The sequence below is a fragment of the Anguilla rostrata genome, chromosome 11 (assembly GCF_018555375.3).
Source record: "Anguilla rostrata isolate EN2019 chromosome 11, ASM1855537v3, whole genome shotgun sequence".
Taxonomy (NCBI): domain Eukaryota; kingdom Metazoa; phylum Chordata; class Actinopteri; order Anguilliformes; family Anguillidae; genus Anguilla; species Anguilla rostrata.
In genome coordinates, this window is record NC_057943.1 from 24,112,955 (window position 1) to 24,135,236 (window position 22,282).

The following is a 22,282-nucleotide window of genomic DNA, read 5'->3' on the forward strand; positions in this document are numbered from 1 at the left end:
ACTTTTATGATGACAGTTCTTTGTCCTGAATAATCTCTTCAAGTTCCCCTGAATGCTAGGGAATAATGAACGCTTTATGCTACATGAGTGGTTGTAGTTTATATGCAGTATTCACTGCCTTCCTGAACATTTGAAGAACTTGTGTAAGATATGACAGTGTATTTAAAGACTGTAACGTGCTATGGGTAGTCGTAACCTGAAGTGTTAGTGTATTCGCAAAGCATTGATGGATGATGTCAGTCTTGAAGGCGCTGCATCATCGCTGTATTGAGAAGTTGGGGCAGGCCATTTTCGGGCCCGGCCCCAACGGAATTTCACTCTGGTGCCCGGTGGGTGGCGGAGGCTCAACATCGATCCCTCGGTGTGTAAGCTGGCCGGCTTTAAACTGCCGTGTGACTAGAGGCTCAAACGCACAGCGGTTCTGGCCGTCCTTTCACGTAAGCCTAATCTCTTACCGCGCTAAAAAAAACAAATACGGCACGTTTGTAATACCATTCAGGCGGGGAAACCAGGCAGTGGTCGGTCACTGAAGAGACGGCCTTGCCACGCAGATACCATTGGAGTCGCGGAGATAGTGGCCAGCACTAAGGCCGGCTCACCGCAGTGAGAACCTTTCAAGCCCTGTGCAAACAGCATTGCAGTGAGGGCGGAGAAGCGGCATACGCTTTGAAGTTCACATGGATAATTCTGCAAATCCTCGCCGCATAGTGGCAGAATCTGAAGCTGGCTCTGGAATACCCCACCCTGCCCCCGGCCCCTCACCACGCCGGCCCCTCATCTGACGGGCTCCTCCGGCCAGAACCATGTGCCGAGATCTTCCTTATTCCATGTCTTGTCAATGTTTTCATTTTCCTTTGAAGGCTCTCTTAAGAGGAAACTCTGCCCCACCTATGGAGGTAGAGAGATAGGCTCCGGGTTAGCGGTCAGGGCTTGGCCCAGGGGGGTTAATAACTTGCTCCACCTTCAGGTGAAATAAAATCTGAATTGTTCCTTGGAAAAAGGTATCTGCATTAGGCAGAAGAGTTGCACTTTAAACTTTTGACTCAGAGTTACGCTGCTGTAATTTTCATATAGAGGCAGTGCTGAAGAAAGTAGCCGACAGGCCGCGTGGGAAGTTCAGGCATGGAGGCAGACTGCGCTCACAGACCTGCAGTGTCTCAGTGGCTGAGGGGTAATTTGCGGAACAGAGGCTGTTTAATGCAGTCAGTCTCAGACCGCATGGGGCAGTCAGTCTCAGACCGCATGGGGCAGTCAGTCTCAGACCGCGTGGGGCAGTCAGTCTCAGACCGCATGGCGCAGTCAGTCTCAGACGCATGGGCAGTCATCTCAGACCGCATGGGGCAGTCAGTCTCAGACGGCATGGGGCAGTCAGTCTCAGACGGCATGGGGCAGTCAGTCTCAGACCGCATGGGGCAGTCAGTCTCAGACGGCATGGGGCAGTCAGTCTCAGACCGCATGGGGCAGTCAGTCTCAGACCGCATGGGGCAGTCAGTCTCAGACCGCATGGGGCAGTCAGTCTCAGACGGCATGGGGCAGTCAGTCTCAGACCGCATGGGGCAGTCAGTCTCAGACGGCATGGGGCAGTCAGTCTCAGACCGCATGGGGCAGTCAGTCTCAGACCGCATGGGGCAGTCAGTCTCAGACCGCATGGGGCAGTCAGTCTCAGACCACATGGGGCAGTCAGTCTCAGACCGCATGGGGCAGTCGTCTCAGACACATGGGCAGTCAGTCTCAGACGGCATGGGCGCAGTCAGACGATGGCAGTCTCTCAGACCGCATGGGGCAGTCAGTCTCAGAGATCCGACGATGGGGCAGTCAGTCTCAGACCGCATGGGGCAGTCAGTCTCAGACGCATGGGGCAGTCTGTCTCAGACCCATGGGGCAGTCAGTCTAGACGGCATGGCGCAGCTCTAGACGATGGGAGTGTTCAGACCGCAGGGGCAGTCAGTCTCAACGGCAGCCAGCGTCTCAGACGCATGGTGCAGGCGGGAAGCCACTATCACCACTAGCAGTGTTAGCGCCTTGAGGCGCCACCTCATCACCACTAGCAGTGTTAGCGCCTTGAGGCGCCACCTCATCACCACTGGCAGTGTTAGCGCGTAGCGTATGAGGCCTTTCTCTCTGAGGAGACCCAGTACTGATGGCCTCGTCCGTGAACACTATGGCTACCGCGAAGGCTTTGCTTCATTTTCCCTCCTGCTGCTCATTGCCTCTCAAAATGCATGTGGGAAGTCAGAGGGCGACAGAGTGAGAGAGAGCAAGAGAGGAGTGAGAGCGAAAAAGTGAGAGTGTGTGAGAGAGAAGTATGCGTATGAGAGAATGAGCGAGAAAGAAGTGTGTAGAGAGAGAGGAGGGTAGATAGTAGGAGGGAGGACATGGGAGAGAGAAGGATAGGAAAAAAGAGAGGGAGTCAGTTTAGAGGAAGAGAGAGTTAAACACAAACTGTTTACTCAGCACTTGCCCAGCATGCAGAGCTCAGTACCAGTCGGCTTTATGAATATTTTACGGAGGGATTTTGCGATGTCGGCTGGGGGCTTAGGCTTGAAATGCTTAAGAGTAGGGCCCTCCAGTCTGGCTCACCTGGGCTGCCTTCTTACAGCTGTGCCGAGGGCTAATTAGGCCTGAAAGCTGTGAAGCTGGGAGTTTGATTACCTGCCCCCAGAGCCCTGCTTATAATTAAAATGTGACCCACCACGTTACCCTGAGAGGGGGTGGGGGGAACTTTGGTCCGCTCCCTCCGTTTGTTCTGCACACCTCAGAGATTGCTCCCCCAGAAGAGATGGCAGTAGATGGTACTTATTTTGTGGTGAATACCAAACTTAATTTCTTCCATGGCTGTGTAAAAGTTTTCCAGACTTCCCTCCCGGTGGAACCCGGCGGGTCCTGCGGTGCGTTTTCGGGAGGTAGCGGCCGGGCTGGCAGGGAGCGGGTTAACCTGCGCCTCCTCAGTGCTCTGAAACGCAGAAGCCCTGCGGCCTCCTCTCTCCGCTCCTCATTAATGGCAGCTACTCAGCTCTGCTGCAGTCTGCTCGGCTCTGTGCATCCCCGCCGTCCCCTCTCATTGTGTCAGAGATGGAAGGATCATTCCAGTGCAGGAAACGGATGTCTCTCGACCGGACTCTTGCACTGCCATTGTTCTCTTTCCAGGAGCAATCAAAGATTTTGTCTTCCTTATTTTATTTTTTGAATGAAATCAGATTTTTAATAAATGGCTCTCTGTCTCTTTCTCTTTCTCTCTCACTCTCTCTCCCTCTCTCTTCCTCTCTCTCTCTTTCCATCTCTCTTGCCCTCTCCCTCTCTCTCATGCTCCGTCTCTGTCTCTCTGCTGTATCTAAGTGGCTACATGGATATTGCAGATGATCCTCTCTGCTGCGTTCTCCTTTTATGTTAACGCTGCATCTCTTTCATAATCTGAATAAAGCAGCCTTTTTCTGACTGAGCTTGCCAGTGGCAGAGTTCGCTGCGGGTCTACCTGAGCTGGCGAGTTTAGCCCTGTTTGCGTAAACACATTCTCGCACAGACAAAACAAGTCCACAGATGGCAGCTATTTGCACACGTTGTCACGATTTTTATTACAAACTATGTCCCTCTGCGGTACTTCTCCCCCCGAAGCAGTCAGTCTGGTGGCTGCAGTGTCACACGGTTCAATAAAAGTGCTGAGGAAATTTATATTTCCTTGGGATGCGTCCAGTCACTCCATCAGCCTGTCAAATGTGACTCGAACCTGACACGTTTTTTTTCCAACACCGTTGACCTCGGCCGATCTCGAAAGCGTGTGCTGAGAAAAACTAGCCTACGACAGAGCTAGAGCTCAGCGGAGCCCTCGATTTGCTGTAACCCATTTGAGCGCTCCATCCTCTAGAACATGATTAATTACACCCTGTCCCATTACACAAAGCAGCTTGTTGTACAGTAACTTTCTCTTGTGTGTGTGGAGGATACGCGGCGGATGTTCCCGCCTCGTTTGGGAGGGAGGTGGAGGCTGAAGCTGGATTAACGTCTTACGGCACAATTAGACGAACGTGACTGGAAGGGATGGAGTCCCAGCGCCGCTCAGCACCGCCCCCTATGTGCGCACGCGGTCTGCGCGCTCATGGCCTCCGGAGGCATTGTCTCGCCGCCCTCAGGGGTCTCCTGCCACGCGCTCCTTCAGGGACGGAGAGTTAGGGGCTCAAACGAGCGGTCGATCGGGACCGGCTGTTGCTACGTCCCCAGCGTTCTGCCTTTAAACGCTAAGCGCAGTTAGGCACGGCTGCGCCGTACCGTGACGCCATTAAAGCCTCCTCTTGGAACACACGCACATCAATGCTGAGCTAGACAGAGTTAACTACCCAGGGATGCTCTCTAGACAGGAGGGGAATGATGAGCCTGAGAGGGCTGAGAGGCCTGTGCTTTTCATCTTGCATTCACGTTCTGTCAGCAGCCAGAGAACTCTTTACAGTTCTTTAAACATCAAAGAATGCTCTAGAATAGAGTAGAGTGGAAACCTGCTTGCTGAATGTGGGAAATTTTCCTTTGGTTTCACTCAATTAGATGGCAGCCAACATTCATTAAGACACAGGCAGCGTAAAAATTAGGAATGTTCCATCATTGGATCTTAATATCAACTAAGCAAAGTGCAACAGCAGCACTAGCTATTATGAATATTAATATATCTTATATGCTGAGTCTGCTGAATGGAATTAGATTTCTTAAAAATTTGTCTTGTAGCTTGTGACATCCGCTATATCTCTGAGGGTAGCTGGGTGGGAAGGTTCATGAATAATCAGTGGTCTTCATGGCCCTCGTGCGGCCAGCCTTCCTGTGCTCTTAGGTTTTCATACCAAAAAGTCAAAGAATAGCCAAAAGGCAAATAACATACATAACAGAACAACCCTGAACAAAGCTCTAAAGTACTCTGCTGATGTAATTTGGGTGTCATTGGCTGTTTGTTTTCCACCTTTAAAAAGTGGCACAGGGACAGGCCAGTCCACACACCGTTTCCCGCCATTTCCGGCCTCTCCGCTGCGGACAGACCTCTCTCTGGTCATCACCCTCTGGCAGCGCTCCGCACGCCATCTCTGCCGCTTTGACGGAGCCCTTCCCCAGCCTGCCATTGGCTTTGACACCTGCCACTCCGCCCACGGTCCAATCCGCAAGCGGCTGGGAGACGGGACGCTCCGGAGCAGACCAGATCCCCCCTCGTGTTCTACCCACCAGTCCCACCTTGGGACATCCGAACACCTGTTCACTCCCCCCCTACCTGCCCCACTGGCTGGCTGAGAGCCCTCGCTCTGCCCAGTGCCTGCAGGGTGGGTACGTCCACAAGGGCCCGGTCCGACCAACCTCACCAATAATTAGTGCAGGTTTGCCGGCCTGCTGGGAGCTGGGCTTGGAGTGGGGTGAGAGTTACAAAAAGAATAATAAAAATGGTGGACAGCATATCTCACTGGGTGTGCTCCTTTATGGGGCTGTGATCAAAGTGCTCCAGGAGTCTGATCAGATTAAACACCGTCTGCACTGCCTTGCTCAGTGGTCAGACATACTTATCCAATGCAATGGCAGCTGCTGCAGTTTCACCAACACCCTCTCTGGAAGCTTTGCTAGCACTCTATTTTTATCTCAGGTCTGTTTGATCATCTTTTTCCCTTGCGATCCCCCAAGTGAAAGTCTGCAGATGGAGGCATATTATCAATCTCTACATCACCCTTTCCCTAATTGACAGTATGAAGCGAAGTGAAGCAGTTTTGAATAAATATGTCCATATTTGCTAGTGATAGTAATTACTGCTGTTGAAATCATTATGGTGTTGCTATTAGCCCAGCTCCTTAATAAATGTTTGTGAAATTTGCAACGGATAAAATGTGCGGATGTCCTTTTTGAAATCCCACGGACAGAACATGTTTGTTCTGAAGAGGCTACCCACTGCTGATTTTCAGGGCTTGTGCACCTATGTTGTTTGATTGAAGAAATGGTTCTTATCAGAGTTTGCTACCTATTCATTTTTAAGGTTGACTTGTGCCATTCTGGTGGTGTTGGATTTTAAAGGACCAATTTGTAGGAATGTATGTTTGTTAATTTTAATTCGTTGTTAATTTACAGGTTGTAAGACATACGGTTTACGTTACTCATATGACATAATGAACTGTAAGATGGGTTATACAGTAATTGGCACTGTATGTACATGAAATCAAGAAAGTAGCACATACGCGTTTGTGTATGCATGCGTGGATCTGTGTGTGCGGTGTGTGTTTATGTGTGGTTTGTGTGTGTGTGTTTTTTGTCTTATGTATCGAGGTGCTGTGGTTCACCAAACTTACTGATCTGACTCTCAATATTTCAGATTTCTCTAGTTCACTATTAATGTTTCAGCAGTCATTCTCCTTCTCATAACACTTCTCACTGACCACTGCTGTGCTATGCCAGCACCCTGCAAAACCCGACTGAGCGAGGCCCAGTGTTCGTGTCTCCACATCTTTTCACTGGCAGAATCCTATTCTTCGCAGTCTGGAATTTGTATTCTGTACACACGCGAGTGTGAGAATAAGTAATGAAAAACCGAGAGACACCAGCTGGCAGCCATTTTCGGGCGAGATGCACTTGAAATAATACGCACCATTTGTTTGCCTATGAAAGCAAACATATTGATCCGGGTCTGTTTGATGATTTATGAGTGATGTATGCCTTTCAATATGTTAAGTAAATATGAACCCCCACAATATGATTGATGTGATAAACCTGCTCTTCCATGTCTTTGATTTTCCATAACCAACAGCGTGTGCTTATACAACAGCAGTGTACATCTGTGCTTTGTTGTGCAACTTCCTCCGTTCATTAGTTAGAGTTACTGTGAGTGGTGCTCAAACGTAGCTGAATTCAAGCCACTTGTTTTCTCAGAGAAAGGCTTTTGTCTTTTGCTCCAGCCACTCAAGCAAGAAACTGCCTTGGATTATTAAGTGCGCATGGATAGGAAGTAAGGTTGTCCACTTCCCGTTTTTGTGACATTGTGGTCCTCGACCCACGCCACTCTTCATCCAGTTTCTCCCATTTCCCTGTGATTTGTTTTATGAGACAGCCATGACAACCTGTACAGAAAATACAATCAATACAATCATGTCTATATACATATTTTGAGTGAAAACTGGATATGTGGCATGATTGGTGGCTTTCCTTTTATATACATTAGAAAACACAGTAATTATGGATGCACAAAACAAAAAAGGAAACGCACAATTATCTAACTTTACCTGTTAATCATATGTGAACATTTTAGTGCATGGCTGTAGAGCTCATATTTAAGTTCCCATCGATCGATTAAGTAAAGGATGTGAAACTACCATTGTTGATTATTAATGTGTTTCCATCACAATGGCCAGTGAACTAACACCCCAACTGAATTCCAGAAGACAGACATAAAGACAGGCTAGCAAACTCTCTCACTCACAGAACAACCTGGGCAGACGGAGGGGAGATCAATTCTCATCCCCCGGTTAATTGCCTTCTGTGGGTCTCTCTCAGCCGGCTCCAAGCGCTGACCCACAGACGCATTAATAAATCCTGCTAGCGCCCCGGACGTGTGCTCCTGTCCACGGCTCTTCCATCTCTTTCTGCCCCTCTCGCGATCATTAAACAATCAAGGTCAGAACTCCGCCCGCCTCTCGGGCCTCGGTCCCCGTTATTGACCCTGACGCCCGCCGACATCCTGACTGCAGCTCGACGGGCTCTTATTGCCCCCCCCCGCCCCCCCACCCGCCCAACCACCTTTCTTTTCCCCGCGGTGAGAGTGGACTTTTAGATTACAAGACTGAATGTTGAGCCATATTTGTATTGATTTAACACGTCGTCGAGGAAGTGACAGTTGGGTCGAGATAAACACTCCTACGCCGTATCTGCTCACCACGGCTCAACGGCTGTTTTTTCCTCCAATCCCGTCACTCCTGGCCAGTAGTTGAACAGGCTGACACGTCTCTGCTGTATCAAATATGCAAAATGAAAAGATTCCGAGGCCCTGTCTTTCTCTGCTGTTCAGCCACGTACCTGTGAGGGAAGGATCAGGGAGAAAAGGCCCTGCTTCGTTTCAGCCGCTTAAGAGATAAATATGCGCTTGCCTGTAGCTCAGACTATTCCAGCTTCTTTCCTTACCGCGAGCTCGCGAACCGGTGGACTGAATATTTGAAATGTGGCACCATCCGTCGCGGCATTACCCGGTGAAAGGAGCTCCCGCGATTTAACATCCGGCCGCGCAGCCAGGCGGCGCGGCCGGTGTCATCCTGTGGCTCGCACTCCAGAATCCTGCCGGGAGAGCAGCTACAGCCATTACACAAACACAGTAACAAAATGCCCCGCGGTTCTGCTCACGGAACCGCGTGGAACCGCATTAGGGCCCGTTCCACTGGAGCTGAACCCGCCCCGCGTTACGAGCGCAGCCGTGGGGACGGGGTCGGCGGTGGCAGATCCGCCCCCCCGTCTCTCCCGCGCGGCTCTTCCGCTCTGGGCCTCGCGAGGAGGTGGCGCAGCCGCCGGGGAATCGTACCGGGTCTCCACGGCACGGCCAGAAGGAAACAGCCCTGATTTATATCGCGACCGCTACGGTCAACATTGGCACGGTCTGATCTGATTGACCCTCCACCGGGGTGACTGTAAGGGCGGTGGGTGACTCATCACTTTCCCATCCCCGTATCGGAGAATTAAATCACTTCCGTGCAACATCAACTAAATGGGAGTTCTCTGTGTCCCTGGGCACCTGCCTCAGTACCGGTGTCACAGGAGCAGTGCAGAGAAGCTGCAAAAGAAACTTTGCCCGTTTCCTGGAGATCGATTTTCTCCCTCTTTTTTTAATGCTTTACCTTTATATCCATCCTGACTCAGAGGCCCTGTGCTTTTAAAGAGATTTTCAGGGACCGGTCGTAAGTGCCATGTAAGGCCTAGATATTTGGGCTATGTTCAAGGGCACATCAGAAGTTGCGTCCGCTTTTAGTGTTTTAGCACCCCTCGCTGTTTCCCAAGCTGAAGGACGCTCTTTTGCTATAGCACTTTGCAGCTTGCCAATATACTATACTGTAGCTGTGGTGACCTGCAGTGGGTTCGGCACACAAAGCCCCAGTGTTTTGTGGCAGCTATCTGCCCCCTCCCCACCCAAAAAAAAATGCACATACAGAATCCAACATCCAGCTTAATAGTTGGTGTAATTACCAGGATGCAGAAGTAAAATATTCACTGGGAAACATGATTTTTCAAATGTTTTAAAATGGGCGCATGTGTTTTGGAGCATCTCTCCGCTGTGGTTCCTTGAGCTGGTATTTACTCCCCTGGCGATGAAGTGAGCAGCACAGTCTAGTGCATCATTGACTGAGCCACTTCCCCACATTGACCTCTGTCCGATGTTGACCGTTAATCTAGTGCTTGTGAAGAGCACTGCTGAGGCCCTTAATGAGAATGTGCTTTTGTGTTGACTTGTGTCACTTTCAGAATAAAAAGGAGTCGCTCGTTAGAGCATACCAGATTGGCCTTTCACAACGCACTGCACAAACCCCCCAATATTACCTTATTGCCTAGTTTACAAAGAAGGCAATAAGGTCATATTAAATGTTCTCAACATACATTAGGTGTGCCTGAGGTAATAGTAATTCATTTTCTTCAAATTGTCACTTTGCATCCCCCCAGCCATTGGATATTTTGAGATGTTCTGATATGTGGAACACAGCATTTCCAGCAAGCTAGCCTACCTCTTTAGGGTCTCCCTGGATGTCAGTAGAGACAGACAGAGAGAGAATTTACATGAACCAATCAATGTACAAAGGCATAAAATTTATATTGGGTTATTTGCTTGGAAAGAGAGGATAGGATTTACTGTAAAGTTAATCGGTGTAGCCTCGTAACATGTGCACTTAACATTTCCTTTTAGTGTATTGACTATTTTATTCAGGAAGACTAGCTTGAAACCTGTAAAACTTTTTTTCAATTCTGATTCTATTTGTTAACCTTGATAATGGATTAATAACAGAAAGACAAGACAAACATTTCAAAATTTATTATGTCGCCTGAAATACAGCAAGAAACATGGAACCACAAATATACTTTGTTTTTTTTCTAGCATAGAATAGTCAGAATCACATATGATAGTCCATTCATTCCATTCTAACTTTGAATGCAAATTATCTTTACAGTCACAGAAAGCATTATCCAATCAATTAACAAGGTTTATAAACCTTCCTGACTTGATTACCATTCCTTACTGAAATATTGATATAGATACCAGTTTGATATTAATTTTGAATGCAAAGTTAAGTTCCTCGTAGAAGTAAGAATAAAGGTATAAGTAAATGTAATGGAGGCTATTCTAACCCCCCTCATGTGCCCTCGCCCTTTCCCCTCACCATACCAGTTCTCATGCCTTCATTTCTGCTTCAGAAATTTCAGGGAATTCTTTCACTGCATCCTCAAAATGGTCCCATTCTGCATGAGGTCAAATGGGCTTCGTCTTGCATACAATACTCAAGTGTGATGGCATGTCTGTGCAAGACCAGACATTTCTTGTTTTTATGCTCGGTCGGGGTCCCGTTCTCTGTGTGCGGCCGATTTTAGTTTAAATGAAATGGCTCTTCTGCTTGGCCTCATTCATTGCTGAAGCTTTGCATAGTTTTTATTGATGGAATGGAGCAGAAAGCATTCATTCTTCGTGACTAAATTGATGTAGATGGGGAAAGATAAGGCAAACAAAACAAACAACTTTGCTGTCTGACCAGATTGAGACTCTGAGGAAATTTAAATTCAGTAAGACATTTATTTTTGTTTCGGTTTGATGATCTACCCTCATCTTGCATGCATATGCATGAGAAATTGCTGTTCTATTGAAATATATATATATGTGTGTGCGTGTGCGTGTGCGTGTGCGTGTGCGTGTGTGTCTGTCCAGAATGAGAATGGGGGACAAAGTTGTAACAGTCCATTTCAAAACAAAACAGGAGTGCAAGCAGGGTGATTGTGTGCTGTGAACTCTCTCATACCGGTTGACTGCTCTTGGTCTTGCCTGTTGCAGTAATACCATTGGGTATATCTCCAGAATGATTATCCACCAGTACAGAAGGAGCCTAGCCCTGTGTAGTTATTTCATGGGTTTTCTTGCGTCAGGATATGCGATGTAATGAAGCACTGGTTGAGTGGGAGTGGAACAGTTGGCTTCACACTGGAACACAATGTAGCTTATCGTTTTAGGGGTATACCTAAAAGTGGGGTAGATAATCCACATTGTGGTTGTCTTCAAGAGCACAGGACAAGAACATATTTGACACAGCAAGCAGTAAAGTGTTTTCGGAGTATTTTAGCCATCTCAGGAAGTAGAAATGTGCAGAATGGGTTTAGAGTAGCAAACTTCCTGTTTAGGTGCTAAGTCTCCCATCTGTTTCGCTTTAGGTGTTAAATCATCCATGTGTTTACCCAGAAACCCATGGTCCGTAAATGATGCAGAGGCATGTATTAGAAGTAATTCTGGTGACAGATTTCTACCTAAGCGAGGAAAAATGGAGATTAACTTTTGACATTTTCTATTTGCTAAATGCTTAAAATATACATTTGGAAAAAAAGAAATCTTAGACAAATGTGTATCATGAAATACAAATCAAATAAAAAATAATGTCCCTGTCCAGGAAGGTTTGTTTATATCTCCCTCTTGCGTTTTTAAGGTCATCGCTTAGTGTTTAGCAATGCTACTTAATCTGATTTAACAGAAAATAAGTGTTGAAAATATGAATCCTGAATTTTTTTACAAAGAAGTTGAAGACTCCTCTCCTATTCCATTTTCTTCACTGTAGCTCTCAGGATCGAGTTGTGTTTGTTCCAGAGAACTCTGCTCCCAGAGGCTATCAGCTTAGCTTTCTCTCTGTCTTATATCTCTCACTCCCTCACTATCTCAATATCTTAATATCGCTCTCTTCTTGATGTCTCTCCCGCTGATTTTTACACCGATGGCCTGAAAAGGTTTCTCGCCGCCTGTCTTGTTCGTGCTTTTCTCCCCGTCTACTCCTCTGAACTGAATGCACCTCAGGAACACTACAGACAGTTTAAACAAAGGCCAGAGTGGCACTTTCTGGAGCCGCTGACAGTAATACATCGAGGATGTGCGAAGTGGCACTAACAAGGTCTCATTCCTTACAGAGAAGCTCTACGCGCTGTTGTTTTTCCAACACGGTGCCGATGTAAGAGGTCACATCGAATTACGCACATTCTTGGCGCTGCAGTCCAATGCCTCTGCAGCATATTTTTTTGTAAAGTGGCCCGTGTTTGTGCAGTGTGTGTGCGTCAAGGCTTTTGTCACGTGACGTGAGTTTATTAATTGGATTGTTATCTTTTGCCTCAGTGAGTCACTCGGACGCCTCCCTTAACGAGACGGATCCTAACGTCCGCTCCTGTTTGAGAACGCCGGCACGTGCCGGTCTCACACCCATTACAGCCGTAGTTTCCCCCGCGTAAGGGGCTCCGGTATCGACTGGGCGAATACATCACCTGCTCGTGTGCCGTTTTCACTGCCAATCAATTAGGGGGTCTAAGCGAAAGCGTCGGATCCTGACACTGAGGCCTGTGACACACGCGGCTGATGGACGACGGAGGCGAGGGGATTGCAAACGCACGTGCGCCGGACCGCTTCCCCGCGCCCGGCATCTCCATCGATCTCCGTTACAAACTCCGCGCCAATTAATATCAACCGCGGGGCCGGCAGGGCCACGGGAGAATGAAGGGAGGTGCACTCTCAGCGGGACCGGGGCGGGAGGGGCGCGCGAGCTCAGCCCGCGCACCTGGCGCAGAGTTCTGTGCCAGGCTAGCGCTTCTTTCTTTAATTGCTCCCAACCAAGAGAAAAAAAAGCTATTGTGAATCGATTTGCGTGTAATCTCAAATCCAATATCCATTTTGGTAGCTGTCACATTCTGGCTTGATTTCATAGAGCCGACAGGCGAGACTTGGTAAACAGTGGCTGCTTACCTAATGCAGGCAAATAGATGGACGTGCATTGTATTCAAACACAAACACCTGCAGTAACAGACACGCGCTTGAGACGGTGGGCGGCATTCTAAACGACAAGGACCGAAGCTTTCGAAAAGAAGTCAGAGAAAGTAGTTTGTTTGCTACCCCATGTTGCCGCTGAATTATAATCACGTCTATCAAATTTATGACTTGCACCATTTATTTTCCAAAAATTCAGCTTTGTTTTGCTATCACAGCACACAGAGAATATAATGGAGCACCTTACTCTGAACCCTGTCCCTGGCATAGCAAGGTTACCGCTGTTTGACAAAGTTTTTTGCTCCCTCATTTCACGGTGCATATTGGGTCCAATTTTCTCCGTGGTGCAAAACTGGGGCAGATGGGGTCCTCCCCATTTCCCAGTTGTCACTCGCTAATAAATGATAATGCCATTTTAACTGTGTGCGCCGTGCGTCGCGTATTGAGTTCCCAAATCACAAAAGAATTGATGCAAATACATTTCCCATCAGCAGCCACCTCGCTTTGATGCAATTAGTGAAAGTCATGCTGAAAGTTGTCGATTGGCTACGGCCGCAGCCCCTGTAACTGTGCCGACTCCTTGCCACTTGGATGGCAAACAAACGCCTCAACGTTTTTTGCTGAACGCTATGTGCTCCATGCATAAGGATAGAATTCTTTGTTGCTGCCAATGCTTTTAGCATCAGAAAAATAATTCCAGCACTTTTTTTCTTTCACTTCCTTTGCGATTCCATTATGGGTCTAATTTACATAGTCTTTGCCTGAAGAAATATGTAAATAAGGTCGTGAACATCTATTTACAATATCAAAAATGGCTTCATCAAGAACAGCGTTACCTTGATAACAGCAGGGTGAAATGTTTTACTCTCATGCAATCTGTCACATTTGCAGAGAATCAAGACCATTATACATCCCAGATGAAAATGCAGTAGTGTGCAATTTATTCTTATTCCATGTCAGGAATGATGGTCTGATGATGGGCAAAGAATATGTGCAATTTTGATTATCACACATATAGGTTCCAGGACCTGTCTTCCAAAATTGTTCTTTTGAGATAATCAATAAGTATATTTATATATTATTTATATATATATATATATATATATATATATATATATATATATATATAATCTAATGTGCACAACATTTCCAAAAGTATGTGGACACCTGGAACATCTCACCCATATATACTTGTTGAACAACTCATTCCAAAACTGTGGGCATTAATGTGGAGTTGGACCCCCTTTACTGTTGTAACAGCCTCAGCTCGCCTGGGAAAGCTTTCTTTTAGATTTTGGAACATGGCTGTGAGGATTCACTTCCATTCAGCCACAAGAGCATTTGTGAGGTTGGCCATTGATGTTGGGTGCCTGGCTCACAGTCGGCGTTCCAATTCATCCCAAAGGTGTTTGATGCGATACAGGTCAGGGCTTTGTGTAGGCCAGTCAAGTTCTTCCCCACCAAACAGAGCAAACCATTTCTTTATGGACCTTGCTTTGTACACAGTGTCATGCTGAAACAGGAGAGGGCCTTCCCCAAACTGTTTAAAAAAATTTAAAAAAAAACTTTAATCTTTTTTTCTTTTGCATGAGTACATCAAAAGTCAGTGTTGATGTTATGTAGTTTAGTACATGAGAAATATTAATTGAATGGTTATCTTAATCATGCTTATGAGAGATCTGCTTGCCAGATTTGTAGCTTCCCAAGATCAAATGAAGTAGTCCCAAAGGTTATCTGAGGATTTGGTTAGGCAGATTTCTAGCATTTAATTTTCTTTTTTATATTTACATTTACATCTCAACACATTTTATAATTTGTGACTGCAATTATGTTATATGTTATCCTCTACCAAACTGTCATTGTGCCTTTCTAGTTTAGTTGTACTTAGTGGTTTTATTTAGCCTCTGTTGCTTCATGCTTTTCTGAAGGGGGAAAATCATATACGGAAGCTCTTTGGATTAGTACAGTATTTCAAAACCAATGTCCTCTGGAACATAATGTATTGGTCTCTGGCCTCTTTCTCTCCTGCCTCTTTTCTTCTGGACTCAGGCCTTCTGTCTAACTACCCAGAGTGCCATAGTCACGCTGCGCTGATGTCTACAAGTTTGGCCCAATGAAAACATCTTTATCTTAAGTTGGAAGAAAATGTGAACACTTTGATGTAACTATAGTAACCCTCCACAGAGTATGATTGATTGATTGGTCAATGGACCTGCTGTGTGTGCTCTTGCTTTGTCAGCTTAATTGGGTCTCAGCATGTGTGGATGTGCTTTCTCTAAAACCCGGGTGTTGCTGGGGTTTGCTGGAACCTGCCCAATAGGAACAATTATCTCCTTTGGGTCAATGGCAGCTGAGCAGCTTTGCTGTGAGCTCGGACCACCGTAGCTGTTTTGTGCTTTTTTGAATATAAGCAAATTAGTTTTGTAATTGATCTTGAAATGATGAGGCCATGTTCCTGGTGCAAAGGTTCTGAATGGCCTGTATTCCAGTATGGTGCTCCCCTGAAAGGACTGTTTCAGGAGGAGGTTCTGCAACCTAGGTCCTGGGGAGATGCAGGGTCTGATGGTTTTTGCTTTCCCTTACAAAGCAGTGACCAATTCAAACCCAAGGAAGCAGAGGAAGTGAGTTAACTATGTGATAAACAGCTTTAATTGATCTTTTAAGGGCTAAGTAACAATGAAAACCACCGGACCCTGCAACTCTCCAGGGCCTGTATGCGGAAAAAATGGCCGCCTTTATTTCCCATGTAGGCCAAACTAAACTGGACGCAAATTGGTGCCTCGCATGAAGCAATACTGCAGTTTTTTGTCATTTCTGGGTTCACAATCTTGTTAGCCATCACCCTCATGCATTAAATTTCCATCAGAGCAAAGTTCATATGGAATTAATTCGGTGCAGTTTCTGCGCGGCTTGCGCTTATCGGCTCGACACAAATGACGAATAAGACGAAAATATGTAAAAACAGTTTCCTGTCCAAATTAATTTGACCGAGCAATGTCACCTACTTCTCTTTTCCTCCATGTTGAATAAACAAGGTACAGTAATTCAATGTGACATGTGTCACTATTCTTTGGGGCCCATGTTTGATAAGCTGCTATCCAAGCAGTAACACACATCTATTAAATAAACGCCTGTTCTTTTTGCTGTGGACAATGCATGGCAAATTGTGGTCACTCATTCACTCATGGACGACCTTTGAGGGACGTTTTGTGGGACGCATGCACAGGTGGTGCTTCGTTTAGTAGGACACATGCACAGGTGCTGCCAGCTAAAATGTGTCTGCGGAAGTGAGTTGCGCCGTGGGTCTGGATGGTTCTGTGCTTGTTTTTCCTCAAGCAGAATGTTTCGAAATGTGTCTGGTTACACTTTGGGGTGATGGTCCATGTTTCCAGTAAGTCTGTTTTACTGAATCGATCATTTTCTAAGTTTTGTCAGGGACGGGCACAGTGTCGGTCGTTCCAGTGTTGCAGCCACGGATCGATCCATCGCTATACAAATGGGAAAATCATGAGATGTTGTTGTAACGGACTGAATATACAAGTGATTGTTTATATTTTTTATGTCTCAACACTTAAACATTTTGCGAAGTGGCCAAAGTTTTCGGGGCATACCTGTCAGAATAAACTTTTAGAAATGTCCTTGAAATATTTTACTTTTATTTCAGTGAATATAGCAATAGTATTTTATGTTTTGTCAGTGAGTTTCATTCTCTTTTGATTACTTACAAAATTGTATTGTTAAATGTTTCTTAAGCAGTTTGGAGATGCTGCAGTGAATCTGTAAATTGGCTGAAGTTTGCAGAACTGTATGAAGCTCTTATATGGGGGGGAAAAAACTGAGCTCTGCAAATATAAAAGCCTGCCTTTCCTGTTTTTCACAGTTCTTACAAACTGCTTTTTAAATTCAAAGAACCTTCCAGGTACAGCTAGCCGGTTACTTGAAGAGTAAAAAGTAAGCAGTCTGTGTGCACGTCAGCATCAAAGGAAAAGCAGACGGGGGGAGAGAGAGGGGGCCCAGCTTGCTGGCTTCTCTTTGAAATGTTCCAGTGTGGGGAGGCGGAGCCTGAGAGTGCAGCCGGGCTCTTGTGGCCCCCACACGTCAGGCCCCGGCAGTGAGCTGCATGCTCCATGTTCCTGCTAGTTAAGCTGAAAAGCACATGAAATATTAAACCCTTCCCTGCCTTTCACTGCCCCTCCCCCCACTTCCCACCCCCCCATCTTGCCTGTGCCAAGGGGAATGCTTGGTCATGGATGATGTTGGCCTGCTCTCCTCAGAACTCTAAGAATTATGTCGAGCGGTATAGATACGTCCGGTCGGGACGATGGTAAATTGTCGATTCGGTCAATGTTTGACCTTAACTTTCACTTGTACAAGCACGTTTTTTTCTTCACACGGCTAGATGAATTAATTTAGGTAATCACTCATTCTGTGTTTGTGAAGGGAAACGCTAATGCTTGCATTTAAATGACAGGCCAAACTTGAGACACATGTGGATTCAACCTGGGCTCTTATGAAATATTCAGTGTTTAGACACCAGCTGGCCTGTATGAGTTATCAGCTTTCTTTAACTGTTGTCCTTTGTTATTTTCTTCTATATTCATGATTCATATTCACAAATGCCATTTTGATACTGTTTTTACTGTATCAGGGCTTCATTCAGATGGTGGTGTGATAAACTGGCCTTGTGAATAAAGTCTGAGTCATTAAAACATGCAGTGTTATGTTGCCATCCTTGTTTGACCATTTGGATGCAACTTTAGCTGTTTTTAACACTCATTCACTGACTATTGATCTGGGATGTAGCCAGCCAGTCATGTCTGTTGTTGGATATGGTGCCGTCTGGTCAAGACCGTATTTGGCCTTTCCGAGCCCTTCACTGTTGACAGGTGCTGTTAAGCAGGACAGACAGAATAATCGCGGTACGTTGTGTCAGCTTGTTTGCAAACCAATCTCAGTTTCATTGCAGCAAGCTGATTACTGTGATGGATGGTTATTTAAGATATGCATTTGTTTGCCCTTATTTTTATTCAGCATTGCACTGCTGATGCCAATCATTCACTTTTGATTACAATTTTTTGATTTCTGTTGATGCTGAAAAATTACTGTCGTTCATTTTGGTTTATTGGGTTAGAAAGGCATAGGTTGTTCGTCAGATTGTCCTTAGCAATGATTCATCCTTTCTTTTGCCCATTAAAAATAATAAATCGCACGCATTTTCCAAAAAGGCAAGCAATGGCTTTTTAATAGATAATTAAACGAAAGCGATCAGTCATTCTGAAGTCCTCAAATGCTAATCCAGAGAGGATTTAAGGCCCTTTCCGAGGGCAGTTTATGCCTGAACATTTAGGAAATGACAACTATGAGTAATTTATGCTTAATGATGCAAGTGGGCAGATCACAACCCTACCAAACAGTTTGATGAAGATAAAAATATAACTGGGAGGAATCTGAGCTGCTTTAAATTCAGTTTGACCATTTGCCTATAAACATTAGCAGTTCAACCTATTGAAATAAAATAGTTACACAATCCCCTTCATTAGTTAAGCTCTTTGCCTCCCAAGATGCCTCTTTCTTTGCCTTTAACAGCCTTTCCCCAAGTTTTATAACCATTCCTCTCCAGAGTACTACCTAGTTACAGGACTGAACCACCTGCTGAAGACAGATCCTCTAAAAAACGCGGTCGAAGGCGATAGAGTCCACAAGCTATGTTCCAGGGATGGAAAAAAAAATAGTGAAATAATAGCTGCAAATCGGAGTCCCGCCTCTCTCCAATTCAGTTGTCTGTTCCGTGAGGTTCTAAATGCATCTGGTCCGGGCAGCCAAAGCACACAGATCAATAGCTCAGTCAGAAGCTTTTAAAGCGGAGCAAGTGCCAGGGCCAGGAAAGTGCATGGAATTATCTAACATCGCAGTCCATTTGCCAGTCTCCACCACACCGACCTGTCGCAAGCATCGCAGAGCACGGGGGCGCACTGCACACCGTGCTACAGATGGGGAGGGAAAAGGGGATGGGGGTGGGGGTCGGGGTCGGGGTGGCATGTGCCCGGGAACCTGCAGGCACTTTAACATTTCCCCAGGAAAGCTCAGCCAAAGCACCAATTTGGGATGCCGGTTTGTATTCATTTCATTTTTCAGCTTATCAATGCAATTCAGTGAAATTAAGCTACAAAAGTAGCGTTTGCATTTATTTGTTGTAGGCAAATGTTAATTGAATCCAGGTTATAGCTGCTATTTTTCTTGCTCCGACTGATCAAGAGCAAGTAAAGAACAGAATGTGTGAGAATAGGGCACTGCCACGTGACGCAGCTAGCTATTGCTGTGCAGAGGGAACGGTTTTAAAGACTCAAACACGGGCATATAAATAATCTACACATGCCACACGCCTGTTATAATGCTAGAAAGATGTGGGTATAAATGCACAAGTCTCACCCTCACAGTTGCTAATGTAAACTTGTGTGCATTAGTAATAGCTTGAAAAAGCCTTCCTTCTTCATGTATGGCCAATGTGCTGCTGTCACACCTGCATTTAAGCCAAACCTCATTACATTACCAAAGGATGCAGTGTTATCTAGTTGTGTAGCTTGTCAGCCTATTATCAGTCTGTTCTTTCATAAATCACCAAAACTTCATTGTGCAAACGATGCAGAAGAGAAACAAATCGTTGCAAACACTCATTGACTGATAATAAGCAGATATACGTGGCTATAATTTTAATTGGATCTGTTCTTTGATTTTACAGTTAGGGGATTTCTTTATACAAATCAACATTTGTTTTAATATCAAAGCACATGGCAGTGTTTAACTACTGCAGATAATACTGTAACGTCTGTGATTTTCAGGCACATTAAAGCATGTCACGTGTCATACTTCCTATGGATTGAGCTGCGCACACTGTTTTGCATATTTGAATGTGTATTTGTTTGTGAATGCTATGGAGTGCAAAGTCTTTTTCCAAGCAAGCCTCAGCAGGTAGTTTCTATAAGACAGGGAATCCAAAACCCTAAGTCATGGTAGTATTTACAAATAATTAGTGCTGACACTGTATGTGACATGCCACAAAAGTGAAATGCATATCCAGTACCCTTAACAAATACTCAAATGAATGAAATGAAATATATATGCAAATCATTCAAAAGGGAATATGAACATGGAACATTACTGGCTTTTAGATATTCATGTCGTGCGTGTTCGTATGTGCAGTGTAATCATGTGTGGCTGCACATGAAATTACAAAATGGGTGGCTGGCTGGGGAGTCCATCTCACACGCACACACCCACATTCCCACTCGCTCACACACACCATCAGACACGCGCCTTCTCGTTAATGAATACAGTCTCCCTTCCTCTCTCTCTTTGTCTCTCTCTCTTTCTCTCTCTACCTCCCTCCCTCTCTCCATCCCCGGCATGGCCTACCTCACCCCTCCATTGAAGCAGACATAACTCAAGGGCCAGAACCTAACGGCTTTAATTCACCTTGGCACTCGCCGCGCACTCTAATGGGAGGGAGATGTACAGCTTTCTGTTGCATGACTGCACTTGAATTGTGGGAAAAGCATTAAAGTGGTCCTGTCTGGTATAATGCTTTTCCCACCAATACTCATCTTTCTGTATTCTTGCCTATAAGAGCTGAAGGGTAAAGCACAGGGCTTAGAAAATGACATCGCGCCCAAAGGTCCTGTGCAGCACTAATGTATGGAGCAGGTAAATACCAAGCGTGTGGGGGGAAATGTCACAAGCTCACCCAAGGAACAAAGGAAAAGTTCACTTCCCAGCAGGGACTCAAAGTGTTTCGGCTAAAGTAATGGAGATTATTGTAAGTAAGTCAGAGACTCTGATTCATTATCATGTACAGGTGTGTGCAATTCACAAGACATACCTAATTACTCCAATTAGAATAATGGAAATAAATAAAAGGGATTAGAACACGCAAATGAATATCTGTGAACTTAATGGCAAATAGTGACATTGGAAGGCGTTCTTTAAAGGTATGTTTAATTAGTAAAGCAGAACTAAAAGCATAATATCCTGAAATAATTTCTCAGGTTGTGTAGAAATTTGCAAACAAATTGCATAATTAAACTGGAAAATTAAACACGGTTGAGAAATGGAGTGCATGTGACACAGTGATCCTTGACATGGGAAAATAATTTTTCTTCACATCACATATTTTGGGAAGAGGGTTCTGTACATGATTATTATAACTTACATAAGTTGGTCTAATATCTGCCTTTAAATGATAATAAACGGGAGATGAATTCATAGTTTTCCCTCTTTGAAGGCAATCCCTATTCATATATATAAAGATACTGGGTTACCACTGGTTACCAGTATGGCCCATTACTGAATATGGATATGGATCCACTAGTAGCCCTCAAATACGCAGAGAAGCTGCATACACAGTGGAGGGGCTATATTTTTACAGTGACTCGGTTCAACTGTGTATAATACATTGTACTCTACAGTGTTTGAAGATCACAATTTAATTGTGGGAAATCATTATGGATATACAGTGTATGCACTCCATATTTAACATACTTTGGATGTCTGTAGGAATGTTTCTTTAAACACACCGGCTGGTTTAACAGTAAGGAATTTACGTTTTTTATTCATTGAAAATACATGACAGGTGTACCATTTTTATGTGCCGTTTTTTTCCATTTGCATTGCATCACACCAATACAGTGTAACGAGGAGAAATACAATGCACCATTCAGGAGATGACCTTTGGCCCTGCATTCGCATGAAACTGATACCCAACCCGACTATTATAAGACCTGAGCCATACCCAGTCTGCAGATTAGAAATGAATGACTCACCCTACCCCATCCTAGCCTCTCACAGAAAGAATGAAGGAAAGAAAAGACTGGTAACAGCTTAATGTGAGAATGTGTGAATAAAAATTCTTGACCTTACCAGACATAACAATCTCAGCTGGAGACATACTACCAGAATAATAGAAAATCTTATATGTTGGGCATTAAGCCAGGAGCAAACCATTGTTGCCTGAGAGTTTGTCTGAGTGTTTGTGGTGCTGAAAAGCCTGTTCCAACTGCTGCTGAAAGAGAGACATCTCGCAGGAACCTACAGGGTTAGCTGCATTCCATGCTAACAAGGATCACAAGCACAAACATCGTGCCGTGAAAGTATTTCCCCCCCCTTCCTGATTTCCTCTATTATTGCATATTTGTAAGACTGAATGGTTTCAGATCTTTTGATACAATGTAGTATTAGACAAATGGAACCTGAGTAAACACAAAACACATTAAAAAATATCTCTTATTTATCGAAACAAGTCATCAAATACCC

At 45.2% G+C, this 22,282-nt stretch overlaps 1 protein-coding gene across 2 annotated transcripts in view; it reads left to right on the top strand.

Moving 5' to 3' along the window:
* LOC135234358 (metabotropic glutamate receptor 4-like) overlaps positions 1 to 22,282 on the top strand; it is a 265,830-nt gene that overhangs the window by 59,542 nt on the left and 184,006 nt on the right. The gene's annotated exons all lie outside the window — the stretch shown is intronic.